Source organism: Artemia franciscana, chromosome 4 (genome assembly GCF_032884065.1).
Source record: "Artemia franciscana chromosome 4, ASM3288406v1, whole genome shotgun sequence".
Lineage (NCBI taxonomy): Eukaryota > Metazoa > Arthropoda > Branchiopoda > Anostraca > Artemiidae > Artemia > Artemia franciscana.
The window spans coordinates 53,875,356-53,888,529 of NC_088866.1; the positions used below are offsets into that span (position 1 = coordinate 53,875,356).

The 13,174-nt window shown below is 34.7% G+C and overlaps 1 pseudogene; it reads right to left on the reverse strand.

Moving 5' to 3' along the window:
* The window catches only part of LOC136026599 (putative ankyrin repeat protein RF_0381), a 34,587-nt pseudogene extending 22,046 nt beyond the window's left edge, over positions 1-12,541 (reverse strand).
* Between the last annotated feature and the right edge of the window lie 633 nt (positions 12,542-13,174).

Here is a 13,174-nt window from a genome sequence, read left to right on the forward strand (position 1 = left end):
TTTTATTAGTAAAAGATTTACGTAACTTATAAATTAGCTTACGCAAAGAACTTTTGTATTCTCATATTTTTATTACATATATGAGGGGGTTCGCCCCCTCGTCAGTACCTCGCTCTTTACACTAAAGCTTAAATTTTGTCCCAATTCATTAAGAATGACCCCTGAATCACAAAAGCCTTAGAATAAATAGTTGAAATTACTAAAAATACTTTAGCGTAAAGAGCGAGGTATTAGGAGGAAGTGAGCCACTCATATGGGTAATAATTTCTGTTTGTTTTAAGTTTTAATGCTGTTCCTTACTTCCAGCTGAAAGAACTTTTTCATATTTATTTTTTCATTGTTTTTTTAAATAATGCTAGTAAATCCTGCGCTCCCTTCGTGAAGATTTTCTTCCCCCATGACAAATTATCGATGGGAAGTTCCCCCAGCATATCCCCCTCTTCTCAACCCCTCCCCCCAACCAAAAAAATCATCCTGAAAACGCCTGTACACTTCCCAATAACCATTACTATATGTAAGCACTGGTCAAAGTTTGTAACTTGTTGCCCCTCCCACGGGGACTGTGGGGGAGTAAGTCGTCCCCAAAGACATAGTTATAAGGTTTTTCGACTACGTTGAATAAAATGGCTATCTCAGAATTTTGATCCGTTGACTTTGGTAAAATAATTAGCGTGGGAGGGGGCCTAGGTGCCCTTCAATTTTTTGGTCACTTAAAAAGGGCACTAGAACTTTTCATTTCCGTTAGAATGAGCCCTCTTGCAACATTCTAGGACAACTGGGTTGATACGATCACCCCTGGGAAAAAAACAAAAACAAAAAAACAAATAAACACGCATCCGTGATCTGCCTTCTGGCAAAAAATACAAAATTCCACATTTTTGTAGATAGGAGCTTGAAACTTCTACAGTAGGGTTCTCTGATACGTTGAATCTGATGGTGTGATTTTCGCTAAGATTCTATGACTTTTAGGGGGTGTTTCCCCCTATTTTCTTAAATAAGGCAAATTTTCTCAGGCTCGTAACTTTTGATGGATAAGACTAAACTTGATGAAACTTATATATTTAAAAGAGGCATTAAAATGCGATTCTTTTGATGTAGTTATTGATATCAAAATTTAATTTTTTAGAGTTTTGGTTACTATTGAGCCGGGTCGCTCCTTACTACAGTTCATTACCACAAACTGTTTGAAAAGTCTATTCCATATTTCTTAATTCTTGTCATTATCAATACCATTCAATAGATTAGTTTACACATAGTTCAGTATTGGCAAATAAACCAGTTCTGCCATTACATATTCAAAAATAGATTTTACTCTGATAATATAGGTCACAGATCATGAAAATATCAATAAGAAAAACCACAAAAAATTTTGAGGGAATTCTCACTCAAATAGCAAAATAATCCGTTTATTCGATTTTTTTTTTGTTCGTTTATGCTACAAATTTTCAAGTCGCACTTGTTCATGGGTTCTCAATTTAATCAGAACAATCATAAATGAAAGTTGAGTGTCAAGAATTAATTTGAATTAAATATCCTTTGGTTAGAAATCTGTTTTCAGAATACATGCTTTTTACACTTGTTGTAGAGGATAGGAGGGAATTTTCAAAGGGAATGAATTATAAGCCTCTAGGAAAGAATTTTGATAATCAATTTGTAATGTTAAATTTAACATGTTTCCTTTCCTTGCCTTTTCATTTGAGAAAGAGCACCAAAAAGTGCCATTATTGGTTCCTACTGGCACTGAATTTTCATGTCATCAAGAAAGATTTATGAAGATACATTGGCTGTATATAAGAAAAAACACAAAAGTGACATAAAAGCTTAATTATTGAAAAAAAAATTTGTGATAATCAAGTTGACTGGAAAGCACTAATGAAAATAGACTGAATGTTCAACAGGCCTATATAATGACATTAGTTTCTGGAATCCCCCTAGTTTTTTAAGTTTATAAAGCACAAATTATACATGAGGGAATGTTACAAATACATTTGGTTTTCAGTTATGTGCTTACGAGACTATTTTTTCATTTTATTAGGGTGTTATTTCATCTATTTTTATTGTTTTTGAATTACATTATTTGGCTCTGGTTCGATTTTCGATCCTAAATGAATACACATTTGACCTTTCAAAGTTTCAGAATAAAATGACTTTTGATCAATTGTCAGGGGGAAGTACAAGCAGAAATGGCCAGGGAAGAAAAGAAGTCCTTGTTAGCCCTTTAAAAGAGATACTAGAACTTTAAGTTTTAAATAGGATATTACAACAAAACTTGTATGTTACTACAAAGCCTTTCCGTCCCAATGCTGGGTCACATCCTCAAAAAACTTCATAATTTTGAAACAAGAAAAATACTGGCATACAAACCTCAAAATACCAAGTAGGAGTTCTCATTACAAGTTTATTATACATAAAAATACTTTTCATAGGAAATTATTTTTAATGCTAGGCTACTATCAAAACAACTACCCATTGATTATTATTTTCATTATTCATCTGCAGTCAAACGAGAAAGTCGTAATAAAGGATTAAAAAAAATCAGAACCTCATGAGATGGGTAGAGAATGACTATGAATATATTGAGGTGAGGAAGCACTTAATAAATCAGCTATAGCTATTTGTAACATGACAAAAAAATATGAGAGCTATACTATTTTATTCATCTTTTGATCACACTTTGAATGTATTCTTATTCCTCATGTGATGGAGGCATTACTTTCATGGCCCCTCTGCAATGATGCTTATTTAATGATTTCAAATTCCTAAGACAAGTTAAATCCCCCTAAAGTATAGTCCTATCTATATCAAAATTGTCCTACACCCCTGCAAGATAATCGCTTTTACCCTTAATGATTTTAATTACCTTATTCCTTAATCAATAGTTAACAGAAATGGCAGTAGGTTTGTGCATTCTAGATTTTAAAACTCACAAACCCTACCAACTCTCAAACAAAGACATTATAAAGTCTTTCTTTGTTTTAAGGGCAATCAAGAAAATTCGTCTGTTTAAGAGGATTCCATTCAAGGGCAGCAGTTTTAACCACCAATACTCCAAAGAATGTGAATAAGGAGCAGAGCAGATACTTATAATTTAAACTATAGGTTGATTCATCCAGTTATTGATACCAATGCCACAAAGAAGGTGAATAAGGAGCAGAGCAGTTCCTTATAATTTAAACTATAGGTTAATTCCCCCAGTTTGTGAAGGAAATCAAGAAACGACTTAGCAGCTAATTAATTCTTTTGGGCTGTCCTATTCAAAGGGATGGTGAGAATAATCTGTATTACTTTGTGATTTTTTGATCATCAAGAATATAACAATTTCTAAACAACTTTTGGATTAAGTTTGTAAAGTTAACATTAAAATTGGAGTAGCTTGTGATATGTCACTTCAAGTGAATATTATTAGTGCTGATGTTGAAGTTGTGAAGATGATTCTAAAAAAAAGGAGCTAAGATTGCATGCAGAAGCTTGGACAAACTTCAGCAGAATAAACTCCATACAAGAAGGAAATTAGAGAAATAGCCAAAGTAATGCACCAGCTGTTGGTAGCTTACCAATATGATCATGCTGGTAGAAACTAGTATGCTGCTAAGAAGTAATTGCTAAATCTGTATTTAGTAATTACTTAAATAAAGAAATTTGGAACTTGACTTTGCTCTAATCTAGGGTTGGCTGGTAAAGTTCTTATCTAAAGAAAATATTAGGCTGCAAGGACCATTTACACAGCATAATTTACAATTCTATGAGTCTGTCAACTGCCAAGAGGCCAATCACCCATTGTTTTGGGGTTAGTTAAATTTTGTGTCATTTGTGCTTTCATGTATAAGTATGTTTGAGAAATCAGTCAAGCAAAAAAGGCCAGTAAATTTCTAGCCAGTCACTTCTTCACATGTCCTTGATCTCTCATTTATTAGATCTACTGGAAAACTTGCATTTTACCAAGTCAAAGACTCCATTAGGATTAGCTGAGATTTGTTCAGTGGTGTCAGATCAAGGAAATTAGGGTTTTAAGAATGTATTTTTCTAAGTCTAGGGGTGTGTGGGAAGGGTGGTGGGGTACTTTTGTTATTTTTTCGGCTTTTCAATGACAATACCTAATAATACCATTATTTAATTGAAATACCAAACAATTCAACATCTAGGGGGGAAAAGGAATATCAGAATTATTGAATACTGTTAAAGTATGGATGTAATGTTAATGTGAAAACAAATGATGATGAAAGTCCATTTCATTCAGCAACTACTAGCAAATACTCACAAACTGTTTAATGTCTTTTAAAGTAGGGCACAGATGTTAATGTAAGACGAAATGATTGTGCAAGTCCACTTTGTGAAGTTTCTTTATGAGGATACTTCCAAAAGCGTCAGATTATTGCTAAAATGAAAGCAGCAAATCCATATGAATGGCAACAAAATAAACAATCGAAAAGTTTGATAAGGTGTAACATTGATTTTAACAATGATGATGAAAGGATTTTACCAGATCAAAGTGTGAGAGAACTGTGAAGCATGAAAAGGGAGAAAATTGTCAATTCCAATATAAAATTTTTCTAAAAGAAGAAAGCTTATTAGCAGAATACAGGAGGAATTAAAATATATTAGAGTTTTCAAAACAGCCAACTATGAAGCAGTTTCCATTATATGCTAGCATACTAAAAAGTCATTTCAGAAAGGTATTAGTACTAAAGTCACATGGTGAGTTTGTGATGCCAAAGACAATTGGTTTCAAGTTTCTGATTGTAAAATGGACTTTCTTCATAATACTGCAATAAGATTGAGTTTGAACATTATATTGTCTGTACTTAGTCAACATAGATAACTCATTTATATGAAGTCTTGAACCTGATTGCAAAATATTCTTGGGGAAATTAGCATAATCTATTGATTTAATTTTAAGTTTATGTCAGAAGCCTCAATTTTGCCATTCCTCCTTAATTGATTTAACAAATCTCAGAAAATTATCAGGTTTTCCAAGCCTTTTTTGGCTTAAATAGCTAAATATTTTTTTTTAACACAATTATACAGTAACTAAGTTAATTTCTTAAAGAGAATTGAAACTTCTATTTGCTGCTTCATGTAGATTATTCCTTTCTGGAATAACTTGTTATTCCAGAAAGTCATCCAGCTGTCAATCAGCTGACAGCTGATTGAAAATGTCCAGCTGTCAATCATATAATGGAAACTCTGCTTCATAGTTGGTTGTTTTTGAAAACTCCAAAATATTTTCAGCCCTCATATATGCTGCTAACAAACTTACTGCTTTTACAGAGATGTCCTAAAATGATATATTGGAATCAACAATTTTCTTCCTCTTCATGATTTTTCGATCTCTTACACATTCATCCTGTAAATCCCTTTCAATGTCAACATTAAAATCAATATAGTAACTTATTAATCTTTCTGATCATTCAATTTCTTGACATACGTGTAAATGTGTAACTTTCATTTAAATTCTTTGATAAAACATTATGTCTAGCTGTTTATTCCCCCAATCTAGAATAAAAGTTGTAGAAAGCGTTATAATTAATACTATTACAGAGCAAACATGAATAATGTCCTACAGATGACTTTTTACAAATCATTCCATTTATTTAGAATGATAAAAAGTCAGACAGATGACCTTTTATAATTCTTATTATTATAGAATAGACTTAACTAAAGTCATATAGAAGACTTTTTATACCTCATACTCTTATAGAACAAACAAGAATAAAGTAATACAGAAGAGATTTTATACCTGTCATTTTGGAAGAGCAGAAAGTTATCTGTTTGACTTGTTAATCCTTTCTCTATAAAATAGTGAGACAACATAATGCTTTCTGTATGACAATTTTCTGCATCATATATCTATGTATATAAAAATAAGTTGTTTGCCTGTCTGTTGACTGACGTCATGTTTGTGTGAAAATGTTTGTGTTTCTAGCTGTTGGGGATGGCGCAAAGCGCCACCCCAACAGCTAGTATATATATATATATATATATATATATATATATATATATATATATATATATATATATATATATACATAATCCAAAAAATCCAAAAAGTGTGTCTGTTCTATATATAAGTGTGGTAGTATAATGTCTTCTGTATGACATTTTAGTGCAGCATACATGTTAAAGGAGAGAACCAAAAAGGTCGTTTGTATGATTATATTCAGGCTATTCCATCATATTAAATGGTAAAAAGTCATCGGTATGACTTTATTTAGGTTGCTCTATAAATGATATCATGTAGGCCTATAAAACTCCATCTGTATGATTTTTGGTTGTTTTATTTATGGATCAGTGGGGTGATATAGTTTCTTCTGTATGACATTTTATTGAATCATATGGCACAAATAAGGCATAAAAAGTTACCTGTATGACTTTATTTAGGTTGCTCTATAAATAAATGATACATTAGAAGTCATCTGTTTGACTTTTTACCATTTTTTTCTATTTATCAGTGGGGTAGTATAATGTCTTCTGTATGACATTTTATTGCATCATATATGTTCAAGGAGAGAGCCAAAAAATTCATCTATAAAACTGTATTCATACTTCCTTATAATATATTAAAAAGCCATCTATAGGACTATATTCAGGCTACTCTATTGCATTACAAGGTAAAAAGTCATAAGTAAGACTTTACTAAGATTGCTCTATGAATGATATCATGTAGGCCTATAAAAAGCCATCTGCATGACTTTTCATTATTTTTTTTATGGATCAGAGGGTTAATATCATTTTTGTGCATGACATTTTAGTGAATCATATATATTAAAGGAGAAAACCAAAAAGTCATCTGTAAAACTTTATTTGTCCTTCTATATAATAATTTGACATTTAACAAGAGCTAAGAGCTCCTATGGCACTTGTGACGAGGTAAACAGCCAAGAGCTCATATGGTATGAGCTCTAGCAAAATTCTAAGAATCAATAGATTGCTTTAAAAGGAAAATCAGAGGCTTAATGCTGGCCAGGATTTAAAATAAGAGCTCTGAGTCACAAAGTCCTTCTAAATATCAAAATTCACTAAGATCCCATCACCTACTTGTAAGTTAAAAATACCTCAATTTTTCCTCTCCCTTCGGTCCCCCAGATGGTTGAATCAGGGAAAACGACTTTATCAAGTCAATTTATGCAGCTCCCTGATACTCCTACCAATTTTCATCATCCTAGCATGTCCAGAAGCACCAAACTCCCCAAAGCACTGAACCCCACCATCTGACTCCAGCAAAGAGAGCAGATCCAGTATGGCTACATCAATCATATCTAAACATATCTACAACATTTATAAACATTTTTAAGATTTCCGGTTTCCCCCTCCAACTTCCCCCAATGTCAAAAGATCTGATCAGAATTTGAAATAAGAGCTCTGAGAGATGAGTTCCTTCTAAATATCAAATTTCATTAAGATCAAGTCACCAATTCTTAAGTTACAAATACCCCAAATTTTCTGATTTTTCCAAATTAACAACCCCCCAGCTCCCTCAAATAGAATGGATCCATACCAATTATGTCAATCTTGTATCTATAACTTGTGCTAATTCTTCCCATCAAGTTTCATCCTGATCTCTCCACTCTATGTGTTTTCCAAGATTTTGGGTTTCCAAGATTTCTATTTCCCCCCTCCAACCCTCTATGTCCCTGGATCCAATCCGAATTGAAAATGGAGCATCAGAAACATAAGATTCTTCTATATATCAAGTTTCATTAACATCCAATCACTCATTTGTAAGATACCTTGATTTTCAGGTTTTCCAAGAATTTCAGTTTCCCCCTCTAACTCCCTTCAATGTCACCGGATCTGGTCGAGATTTATAATGAGAGTTTTAAAGCACAAGATCCTTGTAGATATCAAATTTCATTAAGATCTGATCATCTGTTTGTAAGTTAGAAATACCTAATTTTTTCTAATGTTTCCAAATTACCCCCCCCCCCCCACCCAAACTCCACCAAAGAGAGCAGATCCTGTCCGGTTATGTCAGTCACCTATCTTGGACTTGTGCTTATTCTTTCCACCAAGTTTCATCCTGATCTCTCCACTTTAAGCTTTTTCCAAGATTTCCACACACACCCCCCCTAATGAAATTAGATCTGGTCAGGATTCAAAATAAGAGATCCAAGTTTTGAGGTCCTTCTAAATATGAAATTTCGTTAAGATACATTCACTCTTTGATAAGTTGATGATACCTCATTTTTTCTAATTTTTTAGAATTAAACCCCTCCCCCCCAAAGAGAGCAGATCCATTCCAGTTATGTCAATCCTGTATCTAGGACATCTGCTTATTCTTACCACCAACTTTCATCACAATCCCTCCATTCTAAGCATTTTCCAAGATTTTAGGTTTCACACCCCAACTTCCCCTTCACTGGATCCAGTTGGGATTTAAAATTAGAGCTCTGAGACACAATATCCTTCTAAACATCAAATTTCATTAAGATCTGATCACTCCTTTGTAAGTCAAAAATACCTAATTTATTTAATTTTTCAGAATTAAACCTCCTCCCCCAACTCTGCCAAAGAGAGTGGATCCATTCCGGTTATTTTAATCATGTATCTAGGACTTATGATTATTTTTACAACCAAGTTTCATCCCAATCCCTCCAGTCTAAGTGGCCCCCCAGCACCCCATGGACCTGGGTAAGTGGCCCCCATGGACCCAGGAGTTGTGGGGTCCATTTTAGGACCCACCAGCTCCCCTCAATGTCATCAAATCCAGTTGGGATTTAAAAGAAGAGCTCTGAGACACAATATCCTACCAAAAATCAAATTTCATTAAGATCAAATCACTCCTTTGTAAGTTAAAAATACCTCATTTTTTCTAGTTTTTTAGGAATAACCCTGCCCCCCAAATCCTTCAAAGAGAGTGGATCCATTCCATTTATGTCAATCATGTATCTAGGACTTGTGCTTATTTTCCCCACCAAGTTTCATCCAAATCCCTCAACTCTAAGCATTTTCCAAGATTTTAGGCTCCCCTCTCAATTCCCACCAATGTCACTGGATCCATTCAGGATTTAAGATAAGAGCTCTGAGACACAATATCCTTCTAAACATCAAATTTCATTAAGATCTGATCACTCCTTTGTAAGTCAAAAATACCTAATTTATTTAATTTTTCAGAATTAAACCTCCTCCCCCAACTCTGCCAAAGAGAGTGGATCCATTCCGGTTATTTTAATCATGTATCTAGGACTTATGATTATTTTTACAACCAAGTTTCATCCCAATCCCTCCAGTCTAAGTGGCCCCCAGCACCCCATGGACCTGGGTAAGTGGCCCCCATGGACCCAGGAGTTGTGGGGTCCATTTTAGGACCCACCAGCTCCCCTCAATGTCATCAAATCCAGTTGGGATTTAAAAGAAGAGCTCTGAGACACAATATCCTACCAAAAATCAAATTTCATTAAGATCAAATCACTCCTTTGTAAGTTAAAAATACCTCATTTTTTCTAGTTTTTTAGGAATAACCCTGCCCCCCAAATCCTTCAAAGAGAGTGGATCCATTCCATTTATGTCAATCATGTATCTAGGACTTGTGCTTATTTTCCCCACCAAGTTTCATCCAAATCCCTCAACTCTAAGTAAGCATCGGCACTGTTTCTGTTTTTGAGAAAAACAGAAACAGAAAAAAACAGTTAGAAAAAAAACAGAACAGAAACAGAAACAGGTCAAACAAAAACAGGTGACCTGTTTCTGTAATCTATTCTGTTTTTCGAAAAAACAGAAAACAGCTGTTTAAAAAAAAAAAACAGCTGTTTTAACAGCTGTTTTTCCTGTTTTTTCCTTACTTCTTCTATTTCTAATAGGAAAGAAAACATCTTCTTGTTAAATCCTTGTAGTCACATACAAAAGATGAGCAACTTCGTGTAATTCAACACACTAGCGTATTTTTAGGGGGGGGGGGGCGAAATTTGTCATAAAATGTGTCCAATCGGGTGATACCAACGCTATATTCCTTTCAAGCTTAAATGTCATTTATAATTGACAATTTACCCTAGTTGCTCTTAGACCGTTGCTTTAGCGGTAAACCATTGCTCAAAGCATATACCAACACTATATTCACTGCTTAAAGCACGGATGCTTTCAAGCCGAGGCTACTTAGACCGCTGCTTGCTAATATATACCAGACAGACACAGAGTCATCCCATCTAGCTTATGTCCACCGCTTAAGTTAGAGGCTATTTAAACCGTCGCTATAGCGGTAACCCATTGCTCTAAGCAAATACCAACGCTCTATAACGCTCTATGGTTAGACCATTGCTCAAGTGGTAATAACCCTCCGCTACACACATACCAAGGTGTCTAGGTTCACCGCTTAAAGTACGGATGCCTTCAAGCCGTGGCTTGTTGGACCGCTGTTCTAGCGGTAACCCATTGCTCTAAGTAAATACCAACGCTATATTCCTCTTTTATATGGGATTTCATTGAGCCCATGTTTGCCGCTTAAAGCACGAATCCTTAAAGCCGTCAATGGTTAGACCGTTGCTCAAGCGGTAATAGCCATCCGCTACACATATACCAACAGTAGAGACATTGTCATATGGGGTTCCCATTTAGCCCATGTCCACTGTATAGCGTTCAAGCTTCTCTCTCTTTCTCTATCTCTCTCTTTCGCTCAGATTTACCCCGCCGTGAATTAGCATGAGAGGTTGACTCTAGTTGAGCATTGTGGAGTGACATGCATGAGAGGAAAATTTTCAAGTAGTCAACCCGTAGTCAACGGGTTGACTCTATTTCGGCATTGTCAAGGGACATGCATGCACGGAGAGGTGTAGCATAAATGGGAGACAGTCACAACGGCAATCAAAGGGGTAAAATTAACCTTGACTGGGTTGCCCACTTAATTGGACAATCTGTCTAAGCTTTTTTCTACAATTGGCCATGACTTTGACTTTTCCCACAACTATTCCCTTTTTGTTTAAATTCAAAAATCAACGGTATCATGGTATCATGCCCGCTAGATGTGCATTTCGGTACGGTAGGTACGGGTAGGTATCATGCGTTTCGGTATCATGCCCGCTAGATAGCGCGGCATTTGAAAAAAAAAACAGAAAAAAAACAGAAAACAGATAAAAAAAAACAGAAACGGAAAAAACAGATGAAAAAAAAACAGAACAGAAACAGAAACAGGTAAAACAAAAACAGGTAGCCTGTTTCTGTTTTCTGTTCTGTTTTTTTGTAAAAACAGAAACAGAAACAGGCAAGAAAAAACAGAAACAGAAACAGAAAACAGAAACAGTGCCGATGCATAACTCTAAGCATTTTCCAAGATTTTAGGCTCCCCTCTCAATTCCCACCAATGTCACTGGATCCATTCAGGATTTAAGATAAGAGCTCTGAGACACAATATTCTTTCAAACTTCAAATTTTATTAAGATCCAATCACTTCTTCATAAGTTAAAAATACCTTATTTTTTTCTAATTTTCAAAATTACCCCCCCAGCTCCCCAAAACAGAGCAGATATGTTCCAGTTATGTCAATCATGTATCTAGGACTTCTGTTTATTTTTCCCACCAAGTTTCATCCCAATCCCTCCAATCTAAGCATTTTTCAAGATTTTAGGTTCCCCTCTCCCAACTCCCCCCAATGTCACCAGATCTGGTCAAGATTTAACATAATAGCTCTGAGACACAATATCCTTCCAAACATCAAATTTCATTAAGATCCCATCACCTGTTTGTAAGTTAAAAATACTTCATTTTTCTATTTTTTCCAAATTAACCAACCCCCCACTCCCTCCTCAGATGGTCAAATCGCAAAAATGACTATTTCTAATTTAATCTGGTCTAGTCCCTGATATTCCTGCCAAATTTCATTGTCCTAGCTTACCTGGAAGTGCCTAAAGTAGCAAAACCAGGACAGACAGACAGACCAACAGACAGAATTTGTGATTGCTATATGTCACTTGGTTAATACCAAGTGCCATAAAAAGTCATACAGAAGACTTTGCATCATTCTTCATGTTTAGAGGAAACACAATTTTTGCTTTTATTTGATTTTATAGTGCCTTCTATATAAGGTCAAAATGCAATATTTGTTTTTTTGGAGCATAAAGAACCAATGACTATAATATTCAAATGTTGCTCACCTTTCTGTAGAGGCTATTATATAGTAAGAATTGTTTTCTTAACATGTTCCTTTAAGTTCAATTAAATATCTAGAATTATACTGTTATCTGTTGTTTAAGCATTTTACCTAGACTATAGGCTAATGTATCCTGGGATCTGAAAGAATTTCAGCAATTTATATTTACCTAGGTTAATAGTTTATTGAGGTAGTTGAAAGCTAATAAACAGAAGCATCACCCAAATTTGGATACTAAAAGACTGGCGTAAGAACATTAGTAGCCTAGTCAAAAACCATCTTTACTCCAATACAATACCTTGAGCCAATTTGATTCTTAGGGCTAGCAAATCTCCAATCCAAGAAAACAATATTGAACAGCAATTTTTTTACTTTTAGTACACCAAAGAATAATTACCGATTACTAAAAAAGAGTTAGGCCTATTAATTTAGAAACAATCAAAACCCCGAGTTATTCGTGCTTTGATATTTAAATATTCTGCCAGTGGGATCTGTTTAAGCTTAAAAAAAATTATTGTGTAAATGAGCCAAATTAAAACTACTTTTGTAGAGCAAACTTACTTACGATATGAAGAGAAAAGGATAAAATTCAAATTTAAGTGCAGTACTATGGAAAATTGTTATTGCAGCATTAAGCCCTCTCTTCATTTTGGGTATTCAGGCTATGCTGGCCGAGTGAAAATAGCCTTCCATTCACCAGATTTGACTTTTACTGGCGAAAAGCCATTTTAAGAGCATTAGGTACTCTTAAAAGCCAGATGCATTATGCATGAAACCTTCCCCCTAAGAGGACTTACATCTTGCATACTTCAGTCAAGGAAACTTGTAATTCCTTATCACTTGAAAATAGTCTAACCCCATGCTTTAAACCGTATATCTTGATTGACCAAATGCCTACCCTTTGCTTTGAACCACACACCTTGAATCAGGCTGAATCAGGATTCGATGTATGTGACTAAAAGCAAAGGGTTGGCATTTGGTCAATCAAGGTACATGGTTTAGAGCATAAAGTTCTAATGTTTTCAAGTGATATGGGATTACAAGTTTCCCTGACTGGCATAATTAGGACTATCCACATTTTTTTTTTTTTGTGCAGTA